The sequence below is a fragment of the Sciurus carolinensis genome, chromosome 5 (genome assembly GCF_902686445.1).
Source record: "Sciurus carolinensis chromosome 5, mSciCar1.2, whole genome shotgun sequence".
Classification (NCBI taxonomy): domain Eukaryota; kingdom Metazoa; phylum Chordata; class Mammalia; order Rodentia; family Sciuridae; genus Sciurus; species Sciurus carolinensis.
This window is the reverse complement of record NC_062217.1, coordinates 129802865-129828658: the sequence shown is the minus strand read 5'-3', so window position 1 is coordinate 129828658 and position 25794 is coordinate 129802865. Positions and strand designations below refer to the sequence as shown.

The 25794-nt window shown below is 54.5% G+C and overlaps 1 protein-coding gene across 10 annotated transcripts in view; it reads right to left on the bottom strand.

The window, feature by feature from the left end:
* The window catches only part of Zmiz1 (zinc finger MIZ-type containing 1), a 221417-nt gene that overhangs the window by 64878 nt on the left and 130745 nt on the right, over positions 1-25794 (bottom strand). The window contains exon 1 of one of the 10 annotated variants that reach the window (XM_047552584.1): positions 1048-1213. The exons of 8 other annotated variants lie outside the window; for them this stretch is intronic. The gene's annotated coding sequence lies outside the window, so the exon portion shown is untranslated. Of the gene's footprint in view, positions 1-260; positions 745-1047; positions 1214-25794 lie in introns of those variants that run through there. One more of the 10 variants, XM_047552583.1, reaches the window with a different exon arrangement.

The following is a 25794-nucleotide window of genomic DNA, read 5'->3' as shown; positions in this document are numbered from 1 at the left end:
GGGGCAAAGGGAGCACCCTGACCTCCAGCCCCAAGGAGAAATTAAGACCCCCTCTGTGGGTACACAAAATGGGCCCGGCGCATGCCGGTGCCACTCTCGCGGCCAAGCCTCGGGCTGACACCATGCAGCACACGGCGCTACCCACAATGCACCGGCCCTTCTCTGTCACACACAGGCACGCACACTCGCCCCCGCGCCCTGAGGGAGCCGGGGCCGGCCAGCGGGCGCCCTGCAGCCGACCCCTCCAGCCCGGCACTTACCTAGAAGTTGCACCGACCGCGGTCCTGCCCTGGAGCCCGCGGGGGATGGGGCCCGGTCTGCCGCGGCCGCGGCAAGCGACTCCGGGCAGGGTTCAGCCGGCGCCGAACAAAGGCTGCGCGCAGGCAGCGGGCGCCGCCTGCATCCCCGCTCCGCGCCCGGGCGGCGGCGGCGGCGGCGCGGGGGCCCGGGCGGCTCCGGCGCCCGCTCGCTCCGCGCTGCCCGCTCCGAGGGCGCTCAGGCTCCCGCGCTCCCGCTCGCTGCTGCCCGCCACCGCCGCCGCCGTCCGGCTACCGCACCGCACACATCAATTATTCATCGCCCGTCTCCAGCTTCCCGGGCGAAGCCAATCACAGGCGGAGGCTCCGCTAATGGGGCCGCCGCCGCCGCCGCCGCCGTGGAGGCAGCCAGCCGCGCGCCCGGGCACAAGCGACAGCCCTCCAGGGACAGGGATGGGCCGGGGGCGCGCGGGGGGCGGGGGCGCACGGGGCGCGCCGGCGAAACTTCCCACGGCCCGCGCCCTGCGCCGCGCTCCCGGACCTCGCGGGCGTGACCACCCACCCCGCGTGCGCCCGCGTGGGGCTGGGGACTCGGGGGAACCGAGCGCGCCGCGGCGGGGGGAGGGGAAGGAGGAGGAGGAGGAGCGCGGGAGGAAGATGAAAGGCGAGCAGACCTGCCTTGGCGTCTCCAGGGAGCCCCAGCTCGCGCGCGCCCTCCCCGCCCCGCGAGCCTCGCCGTCCGCACCCCCGCCCCCCAGCCCGCCGCCCGCCGCCCGCCGCCCGCACTCACTCGCGCGCGCAGACCGCCAGCCCAGCCACTTTGCTGCGAGAGAGCGCGAGCGAGTATGAATCGGAGGCAGCTCACATTTCAAACTTGCACGCAGGGGTGGTGCTGGTGCACGCCGCCGCCGAGCGAACGCACGACCCGACGAGCGGCGCTCCAGCCTCCGGGCGGGGGCGGCGACCAGGCCCCCTTCCCTCCCCCGCCTAGGCAATTAATTGCAAGCAACACTTGTGCGAGTGGGGCTCCTGGAGCGCTGTCGCCCGAGGGGGCCGCCGGGAAGGCGCTGGCGGAGGATGACTTCGGGCGTCTCCTACCCCTCAGTGAATCCTCCCAAGTGGTCATGCTAATGAGGGTCCACGGCGGGGCGGGGGCGAAGGGAGCGGGGCTGGTGGCCGGGGGAGGGGACAGCAGGGGCGGGGCGGGTCAGGGGTATCCAGATTAAACCTCAGTTTAAAGGATTTTCGGAACGGGTTAGGGAGCGGGGAAGGTCGGCAGACTGGCATCTTACCACCCTAGCACAGGGGCCCCTGTCACCCTTGGGATTCCCCAAGTTCAGGGCCCAGGGCAGGGTGAATGCGCGCACGTACTCTCTGGCTCCCTGACTTCGGGGAGTTCCTGTGCGTAGGAGCGGGTGGCAGGAGGGAAACCGGGGGCGGCTCTGCGCGCGGCCCCGCCCCGCTCCGGGAGCTGCCTTCCTGACATTGCATCCTGTGGTGGCCGAGGCCTCTTCCTTCCAGCCAGTGTGTCGCAAGGCCTCCAGGCTTTCAGTTGAGCTTGCAGGCTCCCCATCCCTTTTCCTCGCAGACACCGCTGGAAGCACACTCGCAGTCGGGTCCAAAGAGGTTTGCGCTCCTCCCTCTTTTGCGGGCACCTCCCACCTCCATCACGCCCTAGGGATAACTTGCTTTATAACCCCCTAACCCAGTCCCGCCCACCCGCCAGTGAAAGTTATTTGAGTGGTTACCTAAGTGCCCCAAACAATTAGGTAGGTAAGCGAGGGCCCCATCATTCACCCCCATGAAAAGGTGGCCAGGACCACCTTTAAAATCTCTGTAGTGGACTGTGCCCCCCTAGCACTGGGTACCGACCCGGTTTTCATCCTTTGAGGTTGCTGCTCCTGTTCTTTCCTCCTTTTCAGCCTGAGCTGCTGGTTTTCCCTTAAACCTTCCTGTCTGTCCTGCTGCCCGCCCTGGAAGTGGCTGAGACAAATCACTTATCTAGAAATTATGTTCTTGCTCCTTGTTTGACATAAATCGTTAGCAGGCTCTAATCCCACCCACTGCCACTTGAAATATTACTTTCGGGATGGCATTTGGAAATGCAGATGTCATGGGCTTTCCCTCTGAGGAGCTGGTTAAATGAATTAATTCATACTTCATAACTTGCTGGCTTTTGGACAAGAAGTAGCTTCCTGCAAGAGATTAATTGGCATCCCCTTCCTGCCGAGCCAACCCCAGGGCAGCCAAAGGAAGGACTTCCCTCCAGTTTGCACAAATTCTGGGCCTGCTCAGTCTCACCTCCTCTAGAGTTACAGTGGCTTCTTTGGGACGGTCATTACGTTACTGAAATATTCATTAAAGCCCCGCCCTCCAAGCAGCCCCACACAGATTTGGGACCCCAGGAGGCCAAATGAAGACTCTTCCATCTTTGTCACTGCAAATCTCCTAGACTTCTGATTCACTCAGTCCACTAGCTCAAAGTCCACTAGCTCAGCCTAGGACATGACACTTTGGCCCACATTTCAGAAGAAAACACTGAGATGAAGCCCCTAAGACCTGGTCTGTACTGTTAATGTGATTCTCACACAGTGCCAGTGCTTGCTTGCCCATTATTTAAAATCCAAGCAATGGAGCCCTCCCATAACCAGAACACCACCAAAAACTCCATTCTGCCTTTCCAGAAGTTCTGGAAAATGACTATTCATAATTTTAACCTAACCCTTAATGCCTTCTGAACCACCAAAGGGAACTTTTTAATTCATTCTCCAGATACTGTGTATGTGTTGGTATCCCATGCACTTAATTCAGAAAGAGCTCTTATAGGCTGAGCCAGAATTCGGACCGGAACTGAGAGAATTTGCATCAGTTACAGAGAGAGGTGGCCTTGTGGCACTGCCTGGAAAACTTCAACAAAACATCCTGCCTGCTCATATTCCTGCTCCCCTCCTAGTTCTCCCAGGGACCCACCTTGGGAGAAGCCCCAGGGTAGAACCTGAGAACAGACGACAATTTAAGATTTCGTCCCAGTAAACCACACACACACACACACACACACACACACACACACGTAAATACTCTCTTCACCCGTAGATTTACATAATTAGAAGAACAAATTGTTTTTAAGCATCCATTCAGCAGCCTGCACTGGAGGCCCCCAGCCCCAAACCGGCCCTTTTCACATGCTAATTTCAGAGCCAGCTCCCCTGCTACTCAAGCCCTCTCTGGCCCACTTGGTTAGCAAGCTCTTTTTAGTGCTTCACGACTGGAGTCTACCAACCAGTCCCTGCTTCAGAAGGGTTTCTCCCCACTTATTCCAAGTTCCAACTCCACTTTTCCAACTTCCAAAGATCTGCTCAAAAGCCTGGGGCCCAGAGCAGCCCGCTCCACCCCCAGGCCTTGCCTTGATAAGGATCTACAGCAGAGAGGCCTCAGACAAAGGCTCTCTCCGCCTCGACTGGCAGGCACTCCTCAAGCTCCCGGAGTGACCTCGGCAAGGGGGGCCTGGCCCCGGGGGAATGACTTGGGAGGGAGAAGAAAGGAAGAAGAAAGGACGAGCTGCAGACCTGCGCTACTCCTTGATGAATGCCCGCCAGCGCTCGGGAGGCCTGACGCGGGATCAATAGCGGGTGGCTTTTCTTGGGGGTGTTTGAACTCCTCCTGCCATGGGCCCTGGTGAGGAGGAGCCACCAATAAATCATAGTGCTGCAGCCGGGAAGGCGCAGCGACGGCAGCTGACTCCAGAGAGAGGATGCTTCAGGGCCTGGGGAAGTGTGTGGTACAGAACCCAACTCTGCAGAACCGGTTGGGCCCTGGGGGCGGGGAGGAGAAGGCTACAGTCAAGCTTGGCAGCTCAGATGAGGGGCCTCATCCCGGGCTCTCCAGTTCCCTCCCAGAATGGGCTTCCTGGATCCTGTCCCAGCTCAGGCCAGTAAGGAGAAAACGAGTCACACCACCTACCTGGGATGTAGGTCATTCAGGGGTCAAAAGTGGCTCCAGGCGGAGTCACCTTCTGTATAAGGCTTTGTGTAGAGGGAGGCCTAGGGGCCCAGAGGCCCCTGGAAGAAAGGAAGGAACAACCTGCTTTACAAAAGTCAAGCTCCCTGTGAAGAGGAGAGGGCAAACAATGAAGCCAGAGGTGGCTCTCTGGACACTGGCTTCTGTGTCCCAGAACTCCACTTTCAGGAGGTTTGTGCATTGAGTGGGTCTGAGCATGGATCCTGATGACTGGGGAGATGTCACCTATGCAGGCTTGAGGACTCACAGAGGGAGGGTGAGATCCTGAGCTCAGGCCCTGGGAGCTTCCTGGGTCATCCACGTTTGCATACCAGTCCTTCTCCAAGACACATGGAAGAGGACCCAGGGCAGAACACACATGTACAGAACTGGCTGAGATCACTGGGCACACAGTCAGCTAAGTGGCTCACAGAAGGCTCAAACGCAGCACTGGCATAAGTCAACTCAGCGCCTCTCTCTCCAGAGACTTCTCCTGGGGCTGCTCAGTTTTGAGGGGTCAGGTGCAAAATTCACATCTTTCAAGATCACTGTTCCCTCCGTCCACTCTCCCTGGTCCTTTGCCCTGGTCAATCTCCTCAAGTCTTCTCTTACAGTCTTGAAGATGGAAGGCATGAGTGAGATTCAGCTTCCGGCCAGTGTGGGCATCCCCACAAGGTCCCAGAACCCTGCCCACACTTGGGGATTCAGACGGGAGGCCTGTGCTGGATCCCGGCTTCTCTCCTCCTGTACTAATGCAGACAGAGCTCATGGCTGATGAGTGCCTGCTGGTTGCCAGGCTCAGGGGCAGGCGCTTTCCAAGCACCAGCACACAGGATCCTCCCCAGCAGCATTCTTTGGCCTGGGGCAATTATTATTTAAACCATTCAGAAGGTAAAATTGAGCCGCAGAAAGGTTTGGACAACTTTGGCTGAAGGATTTGAACTACTCTGGTTTCAAAGCCTGCACTGAAATCCACCATACTATGTTCCCAAGGTGGGACTCCAAGATCCTGAAAAGGCCAGTGACCATTCAGGTCACACAGTCAAGGTACAGCTGTGGCGAGAACTCCTGTTCCATGTTACGTATTCTCTCCAGCATACCACATTGCATATACTGAAAAAATATCTTACTTTGTTTCTCTTAAAAGCTTAGCATCTGTGCACTGGTAAGCAACCACTTGACATTTTGAGTTGCTGGGCTCCACCTGAGGAGGGACGGGACGTGGTGCAGAATGAGACCTCTATACCTTCCAACCTCCTGTCACTGAACCCAGCTCCCCTTCCTGGATTCACCCCCCAGCAGGGCTGCATCCCAGACCTGGGCTGCATTCTCTGAACTCTGCGTTTGGCTTCTGCCCAAATCCTATAATCATTTCATTTTGAAAACAACACCAGCCTCTACCCCACACCTCCACTCAGCATGTCCAAGAAACCCTACAATTTCAAGGTTATTGGAGGTCCAGGAAAGCCTCCTGCTGGGCCGAAGTAGCTGGGGAGTGGTGAGGAGGGGACCTATAAACCAAATGGTCCTTCAGGTGGCTTCAGCCTTAGGGAGCTGCCTGACCTCTACCTGCACAGCTGGGGAGGTGCCAGGCCCAGGCTCTATGCTACTGCAACACCTTATCTGGATGCCCTGTGGGCAGGGAAGCTGGCAAGCAGGGGTGGAGCTGTCCCCAGGGCTGGAATGAGGAACTGGCCATGCTCCTTGGCCACCTGAAGGACTGTGGAGGGAAGGGATGTGCCTGACTTTGGAGGCTGAGGCTCAGTGGCTAGCTGGCGGTCATGGACCAGCCGATTAGACTTTCTGGGCCTCCCCACCCCAGCCGCCTTTTGCAAAATAAGGGTGACCTTGAGAAGGACCAAAGGAGAAAACATTGATAAGTCAAGACAAGTTGAGAAGCCACCACATTAGAGGTGAACTGTGTACCCCTACAAGATGTTGAAGTCCCAGCTCCAGGACCTGGGAATGGGAACTTATTTAGAAATGGGGCCTTTTCAGATGATCCAGTTAAGATGAGGTCATTGGAATGGGCCCTAATCCAATACGACTATGTCCTTACTGAAAGGGAAGATCTAGACACAGAGTCAGAGAGACAAGCACACCAGGAGAACACCCTGTGAAACGGGGGTAGTTACGGCGCCACAGCCACCGAACTGCAGGAAGCTGGGAGGGAGGCCAGAGTGGAGCTGTCTAGCGCTTCAGAGGGAGCATGGCCCTGCCAAGGCCTAGATCTCTGTTTTCTGGTCTCCAGAACTGTGAGACAGTCAATGTCTGTTGTTAAAGTCCCGATTTGGGGGATTTTGCCCTAGCAAACTAACACCCACACGGTCCTTCTGAAACTAAGTCACAGTGCATCAGTTCTCCAAATACTCCTGGGCGGCCAGTGTAAAAACCTGTTATTATGACTTGCAAGACCCGCCTGATCCGTGTTCTAGTCCCCCTCTGTTTACTCTGCTGCAGCATCCGGGCCTTTCTTGCTGCAAGTGTGCCAGATGCCCCACCCGGGACTTCTCCAGGTAGCCCAGGCTCCCCCACCTCCTGCAGGCTCCTCAGCTACACTGTCCTGGGCCGCAGTCCCTCCTGCCACATCCTAGGACTCTTTCCTGAGTTGGCTTCCTCTTCAGTATCTACGGCTGTTGTGTTTTAATTATTTATCTTGTTTAACGCGGTCTCCCTCACTAAAAGGCAAGTACCACATCAACTGAGACTTTTGTCTGTTTGATACTGTTATGTTGACAGTATCTAAAACATCCCTGGCAGATGCTTGATAAATATTCACTGTATGAATGAAATAAGGACCAGCCGCCTGAATGAATGAGTCAAGGAATGAATGAATGCAGTGAATTACCAGCTCCAAGGGACTGTGGTGGCCCGGCTGCCCGACTGCCAGTCCAGGTACTAGGTCCCCAACCTGGGAAGAACGTGGACTATTTCTCAGAGAAGGCGACCTGTTCAGCAGGAAGCTCAGGCCAGTTAACAAAGGGGCTGCCTGAGGTGTGGGGCCAATGCCACCCAGGTCGCTAATGAATCTCTTCCCATTGATTTCTGAGTGGCCTTTGAAGGGAGGGATGCAAAGGCAGCTCGAATGTCTGAGCCTCAGCAGTCCTGGGGTTTTATTGCTTCTCCCAGGACACAGCTCTGACAGGGGGCTTCCGGATGGCCCCAGGGCTGGACTGACATAAGCTCCTGCAGTTGGGAATGCAATTTCCCTTCCTGCTGGAGCCGTCTGTCTGCTGCACACCTCCCTGTCTGGGCCGGAGCTGCCCGATTCCACCCGCGATGCTCCCTGGACAAAGGTTTCCCAGGCTGCCAGGATGTCATCACCCTCCATGGAGAGGACAGAGGTGAGGCTCAGGTAGGGAAGAGATTTGAGGTCACAAGCACAACCGTCTGGACCCAGGTGCCCCTAAACCTTGCTGGCCCACTGTGCCCTGACTTTTTCAGAATAGAGCCCTCTTTTGAATAAGCAGCTGATTCATACACTTCAAAGGAGGAAACTGAGGCTCAGAGAGGAGCTGGGGGCTCGGTCACACAGCAAATTAGTGGTAGAGCTGGCACAAGAACCCAGGACTCCTGGCTTGTTCTAGAAGCCCAAACTATGTGTCCCAGAGCTATATCAGTGCCCACTGTAGTGCTGAGGACATGGTCTCTGAATTCTAACGTGCTTGGCAGATATGAGGGCCTACTCTTCTAAAGGACTCTTGTTCATCAACTGCCTCTATCATATGGGGGGATTCACAGTGTCCACCCGACTCTGTTCCTCCTTCTCTCAGGGAGGTTGGGGGCCAGACCTCTGTCCCTTCCGCTCCTTTCCTCATCCACTGTGGGAGTCACATGCATCATATTTTGAGCATGGGTTTAAAAGAAAGAGGACTCCCCAGGAGTGGCAGTGAGCGCCTTGTCACCTGAGGTGTGTAAGCTGAGGATGGAGAGTGGCAGAAGGGATTCTTCTGGAAGGTTTATCGAGTCTGAGGCCCTTGGTGCTCTGAAGTGCTAGGTAGGTGAGGTTGAGAAACAGTCTCTGGCACTTCGGAGTCTTCCGGGCATTGGTGTAGCAGCTTTATGAACTTCCCAAGCCCACAAAGTTTGCCAGGTGTGCTTCATCCCCTGGTGCCACTGTCCCTCTCCCCTTCTGCAGCTGTCCAGGGAGAGGGGAGCTTCTCCTGGATGCCTGCTCCCTTCCAGCCCCTTGTTCTTGGCCCACAGCAGCCCAGGGGATTTGTTGGCTTCCTTCACTCCCCAGTGTGGTCCCAGGTGTCCCCCACCTGTGGACATGAACAGACAGGCCATGCAGGAATGTCTGTCTGGAAAACATCCAAAGGTGGCCGCCAGGGCAGGGCAAGGAGCGGGAGGCCTGATGTCGAAATCAGAATCTGCAGAGCTAAGATCGGCAGAGTAGCACGTGCTTGGTGCAGGAAGCCAAGGCCCTCACTGGGATGAATGCTGCCTAGAGAGTTTGGGAGCTTGCTGTGTGACCAAGTGTGGATCACTCTCCCTCTCTGAGGCCCAGCTTGCCTTTCTAGTGCAAATGAAGTATATCTCTATTGCTGGAGGCAGCAGCCTCCCCTGGGCCTGGCCAGGTAGACCCAAGAAACACCATTTTTATGACTAACAGATATGTAGCAAATTATCGTCCGTGGTGGTGGGATTTCAGCCTTACTTTCCTTATAATTTCCTGTGTTCCTGGATTGCCCAATAAATAGGATTATTTTTGTGACGAGAAGAAAAATGCCATAAAACCACTACCATCTTGGTGTTAAAGAAATGCAAAGTTAGGACTTTTCCCCCCTGAAGGCTGCTGTGTACCATCTTTAGACCAGTAACAGGAGGGTCAAGCAGAGAGGGGCCATGAGGTCATGTCATGTACCAACCGAGCTTCCAAGACCCAGCCTGTGGTGGCCCAGGGCAGGACATGGCCAGTGGACTTTGTTGGAGATTCATCATTCGTTTTTCCACCCACGACACACTTCCACCCAGAGGGCTCTTGTCCCCACTATTGCACCAACCTTTGAACTGTTTACCTGCTGAGGTTTTCTAAAAGGCAAACCTGACCACATCACTCTCCTGTCTAAAACCTTCCCTGGCTCCCTAGGACTGTCAGGATCCTGTTCAGGTCCTCAGATGTCCCTGCAAGAGTCACGCCTGGTCTCCAGAAGGCCGCTGGCATTGCTCTCCGCTGGCCTGGAGCTGCTCTTGTCTGATGCCTCTGGCAATCCGTGAAAGGCGTATATAAACCCTGGTTTGCCCAACTTTATGGGAGGTAATGCTCTCCCCAAAGGGCCACCTGCCAGTCAAAGTGTGGGGCAGCAGCTGTGTGCCAGGTTGAAGCCGGAAGGGGAAATGGCTACAAATTCAGGAGCGGCAGGGAAACTAAGTCCCCCTGTCCCACCTACCCACCAATCTCTGGGCTTTTCCAGGGGACGTGAAGCCAGGACCAATAATACAGTCACAAAGGAGGGCAAGTCCCTAGCCAGCAGCTTCCACTGGGCTTTCAAGGAGGAAAAAATATTAGACCTTGGGGCTCTCAGCCCTGGGGATGCTAATGGTCTAAATGTTTGTGTCTCTCCAAAATTTATGTGTCAAAAAATCTGATCCTCAGTGCGATGGTATTAAGGTGGGGTTTCAAGGTGGTTCAGTCACGAGGGCTCCACCTTCACAAATAGGATAGCGCTCTTTTAAAGGGTGGAGGGTGTTTGTCCCTTCTGCCATGTGAGGATAAAGCAAGAAGGTAGGATCTATGAAGAACGGACCCTCACCAGACATCCGATCTACAGGCACCTTGAACTTGCCTCCAGAGCTGAAAAATAAATTTCTATTGTTTATATGTCACCTAGTCTAAGGTATTTTGTTATAATGGCTCAAATGGACTAAGACAGAGGTCAGCTGGCATCGCCTCTCCCCTACCAGCTTGCCCATCCGGGATGTAGGCCACATCTGGGGATGCATGGTGGGAAGGGTCAGCCCCGAGAACCACACTGTGCTCCTGAAGGCTGCTCATCAAGGGGAGCCTGTGCCCCTCTTGGGCCCCAGACAGACCTGGGAGGGTGGTGTGTAATTGAATTTGACCCAATTACCTAATTATGCTCACGAACCACCAGGGCTGACAGTCCCCAGTGTTGGGGTGGTTGGAAGCCAGGATCCAAGGGGCAGCCTCCAGTTCCTCACGTTTTCTTGGAACCAGTGCTAGGTGCCAGAACCTGCAGAGCCCTTTGCTTCCCGGATGCTTGGAACCCTAGGGGCAAGTGGCACTCTTCCCATCCTACAGATGGGACAGGCTCAGAAGGTGTAGAACAGAGAGTGGAGCCCCCCTGCACCCGGGGTCTTCGCATACTTTCCTCTGCCGGGTTCGCCCTTCTCTGCCCTCCTCTATGGCAGATTGCTCTTTGGAGCCTCCCAGCAAGGGTCATTTCCTCAGCAAAGTCTTCCCTCAGCTCTTCTCCTGAGGCCCCTCCACTGTCCTTCATAGAACCATCATGATGCTGACAAAGTCATTGTCAGAGGTTATTTCTTCCACGTCTGTCCTGCTTGTGACACTTGAAGTCCCTGGAGGGCAAGGATGATGGCCATCTTACTCACACTATGTCCAGGAGCCCAGCACAGGGCTGGGGACATGGCGATGCTCAATAAGTGCTTGCTGAATGAATGACTGAATGACCTCATGCCTCTAAATTATAGATCTTTCTAGACACTCTGTTGGTTTCCAGGCTTTGGGAAGGGTGCCTCACCTGTAAGAGGCATCGTACTGCGGGCTGTGCCGGGCATCCCCTAAGAGTCACAGGGGCTGGAGCGAGGCTGCGGGGCAGACACGTCCACCTTCATATTACTGACATCCTGGCCAGAAGGATGGAGAGCCCTCTTTGTGAGATCCTGAGCTGGGAGATCTTGACTTTGGGAGGTGAAGGGACAGGCCAGATTACAAAGATGGCCAGAACGGTGTGAGTCTGGGACCCGGCCTCATTGTCTTCCCCTGCTAGGGTCAAATGACAGAGTGAGTGAACTGGCGGATGGAAGAATTTCAGGTTGGCCAGGTGAGGCAGGACAGGGATAGTCAGATCCCTCCATGGAGGAAGCTGCCCTCTGGGCTGAGTCACAAGGCAGTGCTGCTCCTGGGGCGCCTCTAGGCCTCCATACATCTGGGGGACTCATCAGGCCTTCTTCCTCCTTCTGGGAAGCAAGATGGACTGGAGACGCAGGTGTGCTGTGCCTGGAGATGGACTGCCTGGATCTGAATTCTAGCTCCGCCACTTGCTAGCTCGTGGCCTTGAGGAAGACACTAACCTCTCTGAGTCACAGTTTCTTTCCTTTTTCGGTTCTGGGAATTGAACCCAGGAGCACTTTACCATTGAGCTACATCCTCAATCCTTTTTATTTTGAGACGAAGGTCTCACTAAGTTGTTAAGGGGCCTCGTTAAGTAACTGAGGCTGTCCTTGAACTTGGTGATCCCTCTGCCTCAGTCTCCTGAGTCACCAGGATTACAAGTGTGCATTACTAACATCAGTGAGTCCCAGTCTCTGCTTAAGGTTTTTGTAATAAAGCAGGAGAGGATGTGAGCTATTTCCCCCAGCATTTGGAACATGGTAAGGACTCAATAAAAGCTAACTCCTGAATTGAGTAGTAACAGTGCAGGTTGACTATTCCTCATCTGAAATGCTTGATGTCAGAATTGTTTTGGATTTCAGATCTTATTTATTTATTTTTTTTGGAATACTTGCATATGCATAATGAGATATTTTAGGGATGGGGCCCAAGTTTGAATTAAAATTCACTTATGTTTAGTATATCCAAGTTATAGACATAATCTGGAGGTAATTTTGTGCAACAATTTTAGGGCACCTCATTTTGACTTAGACCTGCTACATGAGATCAGGTGTAAAATTTTTCCCTTATACCATCATGTCAGCACTCAGAGTTTGGGATTTTGGACTTGAGATTGGAGATATCCGTCTTGTAGGATAATAGTATTTGGAGTCACAGGTGGGTGGTAATCATAGCAACAGCAGCAGTGGAGATGGTGTCTGTGGTGAAGTGAAAGGACTAGTGCTAGCAGCAGTAACTAAGTAACAGGAAGAGTACTAGTGCTAAGTCCTTGATGGTACCAGCCTGGCCCGTGGCATGGAAGGGACACTGGGAACATTGCGTCCTTTCTGTGTGCCAGTCTCAGATAAAATAGGCGATTGGGTCAATGATCCTAAAACCTCCTCTACGCCCCAACATCATGTCAGAGAGTAATGGTAAGAATAATACATCACTACGACCCATACTTATTTGTACCTAAGGTACGCCTCAGGATCTCCCAAAAGACACTGCCCTGCTGCCTCTTCCCTGCCAGCCCCCCGCCCTCCTCTTCCCCATTTGAGTCTTTTCCTCCCATAAGTGATTCTTTTTCTGTGTGGGGAGGGTTGTGTCACCCACCTGTTCTGGCTCAGCCCCTGGGGTGTGGCAAACGAAACAGCTTTCCCCTACATCATCGCATCTGCTCCTCAACACAAATAACCCTGGGAGAGAGGTATCCCCATTTCTTGATGCAACAGCTGAAACTCAGAGAGGTCACATCAGTTCCGTAAAGCCACACGGCAGCAGGGTGTAGGACAGTGGGAGGGTGTGGCCTTAGCGGGTGCAAGGCCCTGGGTTTGCTCCCCAGCACCCATAAATAAATAAATTAAGCCACATAGCTCAAAAGGAAGAGGGAGAAGGAAAGGCCAGGGCAGCCACCTCCAGCAGACTCTCTGAAGACTCACCCGCCCTCCTCCATCAGTCAGAGGCCCATCTGTCCCTGCCTATTGCTCAAGTGATGGAGGGCCCAGGGCCATTGCCTTCACTGGCCACTGAGATCCACCTTTCAGCCACGCAGGGCTGGTCAGCACAGTGTCTTAAATAAAAGGTGGCCAACAAGAAGAAAACCCTTCCCACCCGAGGTGGAGTTGGGACCAGAACCCTGAAATCTAGCCTTGGTCCAACGGGGCACTACTGTCCTCGAAGGAGACCTGACCTTGGCCTTGGGGCCACCTGAGTATCCTGCACTTTTCTCTAGAGGGCACGTCTCTTTTGTGTCTCTTGTCCTGCAGCTGTCCGTCCATTTGGAGAAAACACGGAAGTTATTTGGAGAGCCAGACACAGAGGCCCTGTCTCCAGCGGTGGGGTGAGTCTCTCCCGGGGAGCATCAAGGCGCCCCGGCTTCCACGTCACACACAATCGAGAGCACAGGCCTCCCCCCTGCATTTCACAGCCGCTCGCTCGGCTTCCCCACCGAGCTCAACAGTGCACCAATTTCCCACCACCAGACTTGGGGGGGCAGGTTCCCATTTCCTCTCTTCCCAGGCAGGGCCATTCGCACAGGCGTGTGCCCTGCACACGGGCGGTCCCCTCGTCTCCCAGCCTCCCGGCAGACGCTTAATTAGAGGAAGTGATTCTAAACATCTGGGGCGCACATCTGAGAGGGGCTCGAGACCACAGGGCCTGGAGGAAATGGGGATATAAGCAATTATGTCACTTCCTGAGCTGGGAGTGCTCGGGAGGGAGCAGAGCAAGCATTCTAGGGCTGGACCAGGGCCATGTGCCCCATGGACTGGGACCCTGGGGCCTAAACAAGAGGCCGCTAGTGGCTCCATGGCAGAGCTTAGCTGCAGTCAGCAGGATCAGTTGTGCCTGGATCTGTGGTCCCCAGGGGGAAAGGAAGAGACAAAGGAAAGAAGAACAGCAGGGGGAGAGAGGGACAGAAGGAGAAAGGAGACAGAGAGTGAGAGAAAAAGAGGAGTGGGGGAGGGGGTCAGGGAACTGATGGACTCAGAAAGAGGCCTCTGGCTTCCAGGAAATGAAGCCTCCCCCTGGCAACATACCAAGAATGGCAGCAACCCCCACAGGGTACACTGACCCAGTTCTGATTTTGACCCAGCCCCTCCCCAGCTGTGTGACTCTGAACATAAGACTTAACCTCTCTGAGTCTCAGTCTCTTCCTCTGGAAAAGAAAAGGAACATTATATTGTGAGTTGCTGTTCAGGGGCTCATTTATGAAAAGTGAGGGAAGGTGGCTGACTGTCCCCTGTTGCTCCAACCCAGTCTAGGCTGGGAGCTTCCTGCTGGAAGTGGCTAGCCCAGGGGCTTCTGCCTTCCCACCCTCAGCTTCTCTACCCTGTGATGTGGGTCTGTTGACACTGTCTACCTCCTGAGCAAGTCCCTGCCTGGGCTGGGTCTGGAAGTTCTTTGAGGGTACAAAAAAATCTCTAGGGTTACCTAATGCCAATGGCACAGTTTGCACTTCATAGGTAACCAGGTGCTATGTCACAGGGGTGAATTTAGTTTATCCTTTGCACCCAGTTTCTGCTGTCATTATAATTATGAGCTTGTATGAAAGGCAGACTCCTAATTTTTCCCCCCAGTAAATCCAGTTTCCTGCCAGAGACAATAGTGTCTCTTCATCTCAAACAGGTGAGACTGGGTCCTCTGGAATTCCCTGCAGGAGTCCAGCCCGGGGCAGTGCTTCCCACCTGGCCAGCCTCAACAAGCCAGGAAACGTTCCTAGGAATAGAATGAAGCATCTGTTCCCGACTCTTCAAGGAGAGCCATTGGACAGAGCTCCCAAGCTCTGGGTTCAGTTTCTTTCTGGGCCCAGGAACAGCAATTGCAGCTGGCATGGCCAAGATGGCTCTGCTTCCTTCTAGCCACCTGGCTGACCACCACCCTGTCCCCAGTGAGGGGAATTACCACCTTGCAGAGCTTCTACTGCAAGACCCGAACACCTGGTTGCCTGGGCAGCACCTTGCCAAGGTGACGCCATCCAGATGGTCTCTTGAGAGACAGCTGGGTTGCCATGGAAACAGAATTACCGCTCCCTTCAAGAGACCCGAATTCTAGATCTGCTGGACCCCAAGTTTAGAGAAGTGAATTGATTTGCATAAAGTCACACAGTTAGTAGGTTTCAAGACCTGGACTGCAAAGCAAGACTAAATAAGTAATCACAACTGTCGTGTACGGAGCCCTATGAGATGTGCACTTGTGCCATGTGCTTTGTGTCCATCATTTCATGAGGCTGGAAGACAAAGCTGGGGTCACATATAACATGGAAGTGGCAGAGCTGAGCTGAAACCATGCCATTTGATCCTGAAGCATCAGCTGGACTCCTGCCCTGGGCCATTTCCTAATTCTGGTTTCTGGCTCTGGGCTCCACCTGTGCTGAGATCAACCCTATCCCAGAAGCTCCCCTGCCAAAAGGTTGGAGGGGCCCTGCAGGCTGAGCCCCAGAGATCCCAGGGCCTGGTACCCTGGAGCCCTGGTTCTTATGCACAAGAGGGCAGAAGTCAGCTGTCCAGGGCCCTCTTCCCAATCCTGCATGTCAGATGGACCCTGGGGACAGGTGAGGGGCACACCCACAGTAGTGGGGAGCAGTAGAAGTGGTACTGTACTTGGAGTCAGGCAGGCTGGGCCCACACATTCCTCTCACTTCTTCCAGCCATTCAGCCTCAAGGTCCATCAGTTCAGAGTTGGCCATCCAAGAATCCCCTCCCTTTTCCACAAAGGAGAAAGAGTTACTCTGTGCATCAGTTTCGCAGTCTAAAGGTTCCCAGTCTAGAGGTTGGGCTGCTGTGGAGACCAGCACTGATGTTCATAAACCACCCACAAGTGCCTGGCATGAAGCAGGAACTCAATTATGTTAGCTTCTCTCCCTCCTTCCAATCTTAAATTTGGGGAAAGGTTGCTTGGAAGACTTGGTGAGACAGAAGGCCTCAAACTTCCCTTACTCAAGACAGACTGGGCCCTCTGGGCTCCCTGCCCAGCCTCCCTCAGTAAGTTCTCTCTCTCCACTGCTGCAGGCCACTTGGCTCCCCAACTGGGGCTCAGCCTCCTTTTCTTGGGGGGGAAGGGGGGATCTGCTCTGAACTCCATATAAACCTCTGCTGCCCTGGAGACCCAGTAAGGGGCTTCTCCCCTGCCTGTAATGGGATCCCACTCATCTCCTACCCCCATGGAGGTGGGTGCAGATGGCATTTATCTCGACTGTACCTTTGCAAATAGGTTCCATATTTTCTAGACCCTGGGTTTTCTGCTATCTCCGGGTATGAGAAGCTTCCTGAGTCCAAATGGCAACATGATAAGATAAAATTACTAGCACATATATAGCAATTTCTAGACACCAGGCCCTGTATAAGTTAACTCACTCAATGCCTATGGTGTAGGCATTGGGAGGATCCCCTCTTAACCAATGAGGGCACCATGGTCCCTAGAGGTTAGGGGACATTTCTAGCCTGGTGAGTAGGGGGCTGGGTGGGATTCAGAGCAGGTAGGCTGCTCCACAGAACACACGTTTAACTACTACTCTTCTCTATGAAATAGTTGAATGGTTTCTGGAGAGGGTATTTGAAATTGGGGCCAAGCCAGGCTCTCTGTTCCTCTTCGCCCATGGGGCTGTGAGTGTCAAATGAGCTCAATGATGGGAAGGTGCTCAACCTACCAATGGGGACAAATCACTGTCACATATGCCACACAGCCACCTGCAAACAATTTAGGTGATCTTGACAGGTGTTGTGAGTCATTATCACGTTTCTCCCAGGATTTTACGTTAACTTGTTCAGAGAGCAGGGACAGCAAATGGCTTTGAGGTCATATAGGTATGTTTGAGTCACAACTCTGGTTCCTTTTAATAAGGTGACTTTAGTCAAATTACTTCACCTTTCTAAACCTCAGTCTCCTCACCTGGAGAACAGGGTAGACATGAGTCGCAGGAGGTGAGATAAGTGAGTTGTACTTGCTGATCAAGTGTTTGCCATGTCCTGACTAAAAGGGGAAATAAATCAGGTTTGTTCCTAATCCAGATGTGCTCCCCCGACTTGCCCCAGCCCTGTAAGTCTAAACAGGCAAGACTGATAATGACTGCAGCATCGTTAATTCCTGTCTGTCTAACCCAGAAGGTATTTACAAGGTGGTGGCTTGCAACATTTGCTCAGAAAGTTCCATAACCAACTTGCCTACTTCCTGCCAAGCCCCTGCTCCATTTCATTCTCACACCCTCGAATCCCCTGAAATCCCTCCTCTGGGGGCGAGAATGCTAAGCTCCATCTTAAAACCAAAGCTCTGGCTTCCTTAATCCTCTTACCTGGCTCTTTTCTCTGCAGAATTAATTGCTGCTGATGGCTTTATTAAGCCATAGCATCCTCAGGGCACCCTGGGGCAGTGCAGGGGGATTGTTTTGGCAGGACTTCTGTCCTGAATGTACCTTTGGGTTGGGTGGGAGGAGGCGGATATGGAAAGACTTGGAAAGGCAGCCTTGTGCCTGCAGAGGGACAACTGTGGTACCTCCAGGCTGATAACACTGTGGCTCTGCATCTCCAGAGAGGCTGTTCCAGCTATTTGGGGGGCACTTGGCTACAGCAGGGATGTCCTAGCCAGACCTCTGATCCCACTTCTGCTCCTGCCGACACCACCCGTCCAGCCGTCAGGGTCTCAGTTTCTTCCTTAAAATGGAAATGAGGCTGCTCTGGGGTTTCACAGAGCTGGACACGGAAGGCAGGACTCTTGTCATCTCTTGCCCACAGAACAGAGATATTCATTTATTTTAAACCACAAGAGCAAGGTCCAGGGGCTGGGGAGATAGCTCAGTTGGTAGAGTGCTTGCCTTGCAAGCACAAGGCCCTGGGTTCGATCCCCAGCACCGCAAAAAAAAAAAAAAAAAAAAAAAAAAAAAAAAAGAGCAAGGTCCGGGTGTGTGCGTGTGCTACATTTGTATGTGTCTGCGGACCTGTGCTTCGAGGGGTGGGGTGGACCTGGCCCCAGAAGCTAATCATTTCAAATTCCTTCAAATTCGTGCCGCTGTGAAGGGTGCAGATGCCCTGGAGAGAGGGAGAAACTGATGGGGCGCAGCCTTCCCGTGCCCCGCATCCTCCGTCGGGACTGTAGACTAGATCACCCTCAAATGTGGATGAGATGACCTGGCCCATAGGATGAATAGGGTGGTCATGGGTCCCGTTGAAAATTTCACTGCCACGTCAGCTATTTTCCAAGTTAGGGTGCTGTTACTTCTACTTTGTGCATGCTGCATTTTAACCCTTTCCTGAACCCGCTCATCTCCCCTTTTAACTGGCAGAAGAGGGACCCAGGCTCAGGCTGTCGAACAGACACCTGTAGCTCCCCTCAGGCACAAGACACGGCTTCTGCTGTCTTCACTTTGACAGTTTCTGAATGTGGCAAGGGAGACTGGTTCTCCAGTTACGGTACCAATGTAAAACGTCCTTTCACAATTTCCATATGGAAGTTCAAATAAATGAGTAAACTACAAACAACGCAATCAGAATCTGAGTGGACAGGAATCGACTGAGAGGATGAGGGTGGGGTTCCGAGGACTGAAATGTGGACGGGCCTCGAGGCAGCACTGCAGGTGCCGTGTCCACGCTCTCTGCTCCAGGTACTCTGTGGCCCTGCCCCGGCATTTTCTGTCCCACACAGAGCCAAGCCACGTGAATGCTGGAAGGTTCCACCTCACCCCCACCCCAAGCAGCCCTCAACCGATAATGGCCATGGCGTGGTGGATAAATACCCTCTCTCTGAGGCTCAGGTAGTAGGGAAGCATTCTCCTTTGTCTGCCAGAGCCCCCGCCCACAGGACTGAGCCCCAGGGGTCCACGGCAGGCAACTTTGTAACCAACCACACTCTTCCTTAACTTCCTCCCCTTCCTGTCCCATCTGCCCCATTTTTCCATCCGTGTTTTCCGAAATCCTCCTAAAGAAGTGATGTGCACCGAATCTTCAGCGCAGGGTCTGCATCCGGGGAAATCAATTCCAGAAACCTGCCATTTCAAGGGAATCTTCCAGCAGCTTGGCCTCATGAATCCCCACCCCTCCACTTCCAGACCCCAAGTCCCAACCAGGCGGCTGGGCTGGTGGGGTGGATTCCCAGCAGGGACTCTAGAATAGGGTTGCTGTCCAAGTAGGAGGAGCAGGCCCATTTTGAGAGGGGTCTGCTCCACCTGTTAGGGTCCTGGCTCTCAGATGCCCCATCTCCAACAGAGAGGCCCCCTCTCCAAAGCCTGGAAAGTCCATGTCCACTGGCTGGACCTCAGGCAGCACTGTCCTTGTGCACCCGGGCAGTGGTGGGAGGAGTAGCCACAATGACTAATCTGGCAGATGAGAGGGAGACAGGAAGAGTGGCCTCCTGACAAGCTGAGGCCTGTCCCCTGGGCTCTCGGGAACCAGAGAGGGCTGTATCTGGGAAACTGCTGAGCCAGCCAGCAGACAGAGCACTCTGTTCTCACCCACCCCTGCCAGTCGCAACCAAGCTCTGAAGAAACCCACAATGAATACCACTGCTCCAGCTTCAAAACAGAATATATGTCCCCTGCAGAAAACGTGGGAAATGAGAGTATCAGACGCATGCCCTGGTCCAGACAGATCTATTATTTATAAGCTGACATTTCGGGACATCTCCTTCTGTTTTCTGTGCCTAGATACAGGCATGTTTTGTTTTGGCACCTGGCTGCCATCATACCACGCAGATCTAAAAGGTTAATATGATTATGTCCTAAGCATTTCCCCGCAGGCCTTATTTTGAATGGCCATAAATAGAGCGACCATGGAAATCCTCAGCTCTCTCTCATTCCTGGAGGGCTCGGCCCCTCCTCTGTGCACTACTGACACCCCAGGGACCATCCAGTTGTCTTCTCCCCAATTCCTTGGCCTGGGAGGACTGTGTTCACCAAGCTCCTCCCATTGTCCCTCTTCTCCAAGAGGCCACTCTGATCCCAGGCTCATCTCACAGGGAGCCAGGGAGGGGAGAGGCCAAGGCCACTGCCCCAAAACAGTCTGCCCCACTGGTCACTCATAGTCACTCAGAAGTGGGCTAGCTCTCTGAGCACCAGCCCTGACCCTCCTGGAAGCAAATCCTGCTTCTAGTATCAGGAGCCACATGAGTTAGGTCTGTCTTTCCCTCTCAGAGCCTCAGTTTTCTCCTCTATAAATGGGTGTGCTGGTAGGAGACCCAGCCTCCCCCACAGCGTGGACAGCAGGGGGCAAGCACATGATCGGGTTTTCTCCACTGCACAGATCTGGCCTCCAGTGCCCAAGGGTCTGGTGATGAAGTCCAGAGCCCTTTCCAGGGGGACCTGACTCAGGGGTGGAGACGGCCCAGCAGGAGGAAGGAAGCCATGTCCCTCCCCCATATCCTAGCTCTGGTGAGCTCGGATGTGGGGGTGGGGTGGTGTCCAGGAGGACGTCTGTCCTTGGCCTTGGAAGGGTGGCCCAGCCTGCTGGGCAGCCTGGTGTTTCAAGGGCATGGTCTCGCCTACCTGCTGTCTCTGGGGGGAGCCAGCAGCGTTAACAAATCCCCTGCAATTTGCACCCACCAATCCCGCCTGCTCGCTGGGCGGCGTGAACCGTTTTTCACGGAGAGCTGCGCACAGCTTTGTCTTAGAGAGACAGCTCTGGCAGGGTGTCCCTGAATGAGGCCATTTGTCCTCCCTGGTGACGGGAAGGCGGCTGCATGGAGCGGGCAGAGGCAGAGAGGGGTGGAGAGAGGCTAAGAGGGAGTGTGAAGGTGGAGATAGGAGCCAGGCCACTGAGAGCCACAAGAAATGTCCCCACAACCATAGGGGTCTGAGAGTCCCCCTATTCAGCCAGGTGGGAGCAAGAAGGCTTGGTTTCAATGACAGCCAGAAACAGCAGTGACCTCCTGGCTTAAGTAGAAGAGGTGGGAACCACCTGGCTGGCCTCTGATGCCTGTGTCCCAGCCCAACCCTCTGTGAATGGCAGGACACTCACTCCAGGGCCCCTGGGGTCAGGGCCCTTCTCTAAGCCTGCACAAGCTGCTGTATAGAACCCAGCCTCTCCCAAGCCCCTCCTCTGTGGAGGACAGGCAGGCCACAGACAGGGAGGGGTGGGCAGGGACCCCTGCATTCTTGATTCTTCACTCCCTGGGCTGGCTGGGGCCCAGAGTATGTCTCAGTCCACCCCCTCTGATCTGTGACCTCCCTCATGACTGTTCGTTCCTCTGGGGAGCATGCCAAGGAGACCGGGCCAAGCAGATGTTCGGGGATGCAGAGCTAGCAATCCACTTTGCCTGGGTTCCACTCCGGTTCCTGGGGCTGGGGTGTGTGGGTGTGCTTAGAACAGAGGTCAGACACACGGGGCGCCAGGGCCAGGCTGGTCTCCAAATGCACTGGGTGTAAGACAGGAAGGAGGAGGGGCTGGGCACAGCACTTGTCAGGGGTACAGCCCGACCTGGTCCTCTGGGGAACGTGGTCCCAAGGCGCTCATTCAAAGGAAGTCAGGCATCTACGCAACACAGCTATCTCTTAAAGAGCATTTGTGGGCAATTAATATTCTTTTTCTAAAATTACTGAGCAGTCCAGCCTGAGGTATCTGCAGGCCACATCCAACCCATGACGACCACTCTGTACTCTGACAAACATTCTCCGCCTGTCCCTGAGGAAGGTTGGCCTCTTCCTGCCCTGACCACTCTCCTGAGTTCTATGGTCCCTTCTCCAAATGCCCAGTCGTGCTCCCTAAGATGACCTGCTGTGTGCACATCTTGACTTCACCAACTGCCTAAGGCGACAGTTCACAGCCATCATGCCTCAGGGAGACAGGAAGGGTGCTAGGAAAGGCAGTGGGTCCCCCAGGTCCCCGGGGCTTCCCTGTGACTCGGGGTGGGTCCTCCCCTCTCTGGTCCCTGGACGTCCTACCTTCTGGGCTCTGACATTCCCTGTTCCATTATTTCAACACACGCTGGCTGCTCAGTGGGGTCAGCTGAGGTGACACAGATTTATTCAAGCGTGGACACGAGCTGAGGCACGAGGGCTCTGGGGGACCGTGGACATGGCGACCGGTGGTGCTCTCACCCACGTAGCCAGCGTGGGCTGATGGGCGTGATGAGGCTGACATTTCAGCACTGCCTGCCAAGTTGCTGAGGGCTGGCACGTGGGGGCGGGTGGGGGCAGGGTGGGTTCACTATGGCCTTGTTGGAGGTGGGGGCAGGGGACTGGGCAGGTGACCTTCTGTTCTAGGTGGTGGCGGGTGGGGGGAGCAGCTGCCCCGAGGAGCCTCCGATGAGGAGGATCCCGGCCCCGTGCGCGCCTGCGCTTGTGCTCCTGTGTGAGCAGAGGCTAAAGGCTGCACCAGAACAAAGAGCTGGGGGCTGGGTACCAGGGCCCCACGTGCAGACGCCCGCCTTGGCTGCTGCAGTGTCTGCGGCTCACACTCCGCGCTCCCGGCGCCGGCTCCTCTCTCTCTCTCTCTCTCTCTCTCTCTCTCTCTCTCTCTCTCTCTCACACACACACACACACACACACACAGCACATGCTGCAGCAGTGCTGCCCCCAGGCCCAGCTCCTGCTCCACAGCCCCCGACGGATGCCCAGCCGGCTCACCGCCAGCCGTCCTGACAAAGCTCCTCTCCCGCTGCATGAGCTCATCCCAGCTCCTGACCAGACAGACAGGGACGGGGCCGGAGGAGGGGAAGGGGAGGCACTTGCTGCTGCGGCCATGCATGCACATAGCACACAGCCACAAACACAACAGTGCACACACAGGCACCCACACTCGACACACCCCACACAGTGACACGTGCAGACTCTCAGCAGCCAAATGCACAGGCACGCACACACATGCTCCACACGGAGATGTGCACATATGCACACAGCCACGGACCCGCCACACAGGAACAAGTCTGAGATCTGGAGCAATCCAGAAAGAAAGCAATGGAAGCTAGACCTGGAAGTGAGGGACAGGCAGACAGATAACAGAGATGGCCAGGGAGAGAAGGCAGGGAAAGCTGCACAGTGATCAGACAGCAGGAGCCTGGACAGACAGGCGGGGGGGGGGGGGGGTAGCTGGCTGGCTACCCAGAGCCGGGCACTCTGGGGACAGGGAGCTCTGGAATTATAGAGGCCACCTAAGAGAGGTCTGGGAGGGACACATGCATATCAGGGGCAGGGTAGCACAGGGCATGCACACACCCCTAGAGCCAAGGGGAGTCCCGGGGAGGCAGCCTTGCTAGGCAGCGAGGATCTCAGCGAGGTGGGGCGCCAAGTTGGGGGGAGACGGAGGTCTGGAAGTGGCACTCTCTTGGCGCCCACGTGGTCGGGTACTGGGGGGCCCTCTCTCCTGCCGCGTTAGGGGAGCTTGCTGGGTGCTCAGAGACAGCTGTGTGTGTGTGAGCTCTCTCTGCAGACCAGGCCGGGGCTCCCAGGTGGGAAGGGTGGCCGAGGTGGGGCCACCACCAAGCTGTCCTTCAAACTTGGAGTCACTGCTCTGCCCCCTTGGCCTCTGCTTGTCTTATAGCCCAGCTGTCCCCAGTGGATCCTTCATCCCTTGAATGAAGCCAGCAGCTGAGGCCCACTCAGATGGGCCCCTGCCTTCCAAGCATGAGGATGGCCAGACCTCACTGCCTGGCGCGGGTGGGTCATGGCTGTCAGCACAACAAGGGTTGGACTCCTAAGGGGGCATGCTGGGCCTCAGTGTCACCAGGTGCAGCATGGGTCCCTGAGCACTCGTCTTGGGGTCCTGGGATGCATCGTGTGACTTAATGGACACCATATATGAGAAGGGGCTCTGCGAGGTGCCAAGAGGTGCACAGCTGGAGCTGCGGATAAAGGAAAGAACAATTCCCCGTTTCAGGAGGTGTGATCTTGGAAACGCCACTTTGAGGAACACAGGGCCAGGCTAGAGAGTCCTGCACACAGTGAAGTCTCATCCAAGTGGAGTGGCTTCCCAGATCCTGGGCCAGGAAGCAGAAGTCTCCTAATCCAGAACCCTGACCAGCCTGGGTCAATGTGATGGAACAGGCCGAGAACCCTCAGCCTGGCCTCAGGCTACATTTCAAGTTCCAGCTCTATCCTTTACGAGCTGTGTGACTTTAGGCAAGGCACGGGGCCTCTCTGAGCTTCGGTATCCTCATCGATAAATGAAGATGTCTCACAAAGCTGAGAATTGTGGCAAACCACAGGAGACTAGCCTGCAAGAGCCAGTAAGGCAAGGGCTTAGGAGAGCCCCCTCCCCCGCCAGGGAAGGGTGGCCCGGGGACCTGAGCCCCTCCTCCCCTGTGGGGTTGCAGTTGAGACTTCTGGGCAGCCCAGTCTTCTGTTCTCCTGACCTCTCTGTCTGGATTTGGTCCCCCTTCTTGGTCCCACTTTTTTTCTCTTTTTTTTGGTGGCAGGCCACAACCTCAGGACCTCACGCATTCTTGGCAAGTTCTCCACCACTAAGCTACAGACCCAGCCTGGTTATGCCTTTGAAATATCCTTTTCTCTTCCCTTCGCGCCACTTTTGTCTTCCTCTCTGAGCATCCCAACCTCACCCGTGACCTGCCAACTGACCAGCGCCTCCACTCCCCTGTGCAACTTATTCTTTTGTAGCAGAATAAGGTTTTACAAAATGAGAATTTAACCATGTTCCCATTACTTTAGGACAAGGACAACCACCTTCAAGATAGGCTGGCAAGTTAAGCTGCTGCCTTCACCAGCCTCACCCTAGCTACATGTCCTCTGACTCTGGGCTCCAAAACCACTACCCTTGTCTTAGTCTGACACAAAGCCATGCTCTCTCCTACCTCAGGGCCTTTGCACAGGATGTCCCGTGAACGATACCTTCCTTTTCCTTACCCACTCAACTTTTTCTTAACCTTCCAAATGCTCCCCTGACCCTATAGTAGTCTGTGCCCCCAACACTCCCATGTCATCTGGTGGTTTCTTGTTCACAGCACTTAGCACAGCTTGACTTACACACACACACACACACACACACACACACACACACACACTCCTGAATCATTTGATCAATGGCTTTTTCTTCCTGTAGGCCAGGAGCCAGGAAGCTACTGGCTATCACTGGTTTTCATAAATAAAGTTTTATTGGAACTAGTCACACTCATTCCTTTATATATCATCTATGACTGCTTTTGTAGCCCACAAGGCCTAAAATAGATACCATCTGGTCCTTTATGTAAAAAGTTTGCACAGCCCTACCCCAGACTGTACGTTCCTTGAGGCAGGACCCTGTCTGGTTCCCCTGGTGACCTCAGTCCTGGCCGGTATCTGCACAGAACAGGCATGTAAGAGATGTGTTTCTTAAGATGCAATTTTTACTTTGTCTAAATTGTATTGACTTATTATTAAAACTGCAGATTCTGACAGGAATAGACATTCCCTGTGAGATTCCAAGACTGTTTTCTGGCAAGCAGTTCCATGCACAGCAATATCCCAGCTCAGGCTGGCGGAAAAAGGGTTTCAGAGCAGCTATTGGCTCATGAGACCTTCACACACAGTTTTATAAGTGAAGCACACCCACATTTGGGGATTGTAAGTGTTTGCGGAGGGGACTGTAAACCACATTCAAGACACTATGGTTTGAGCGGATTTATGGAAACCGTTGTGAGATTTCCTTTAAGCGTTCTCATGAAGGCTACTTCCAAACACACGCCAAAGAACTGACTGGCGAATTCAATGAAATTGTCTGTTTTATTGTTATGCAGAAGAAATACCATCCCCCTCCCTTTCAACTACTGGTTCTGAATCAATAAAGAATGTAAGCACCCAGACACGGTGCCAGGTACTTTACATATTTC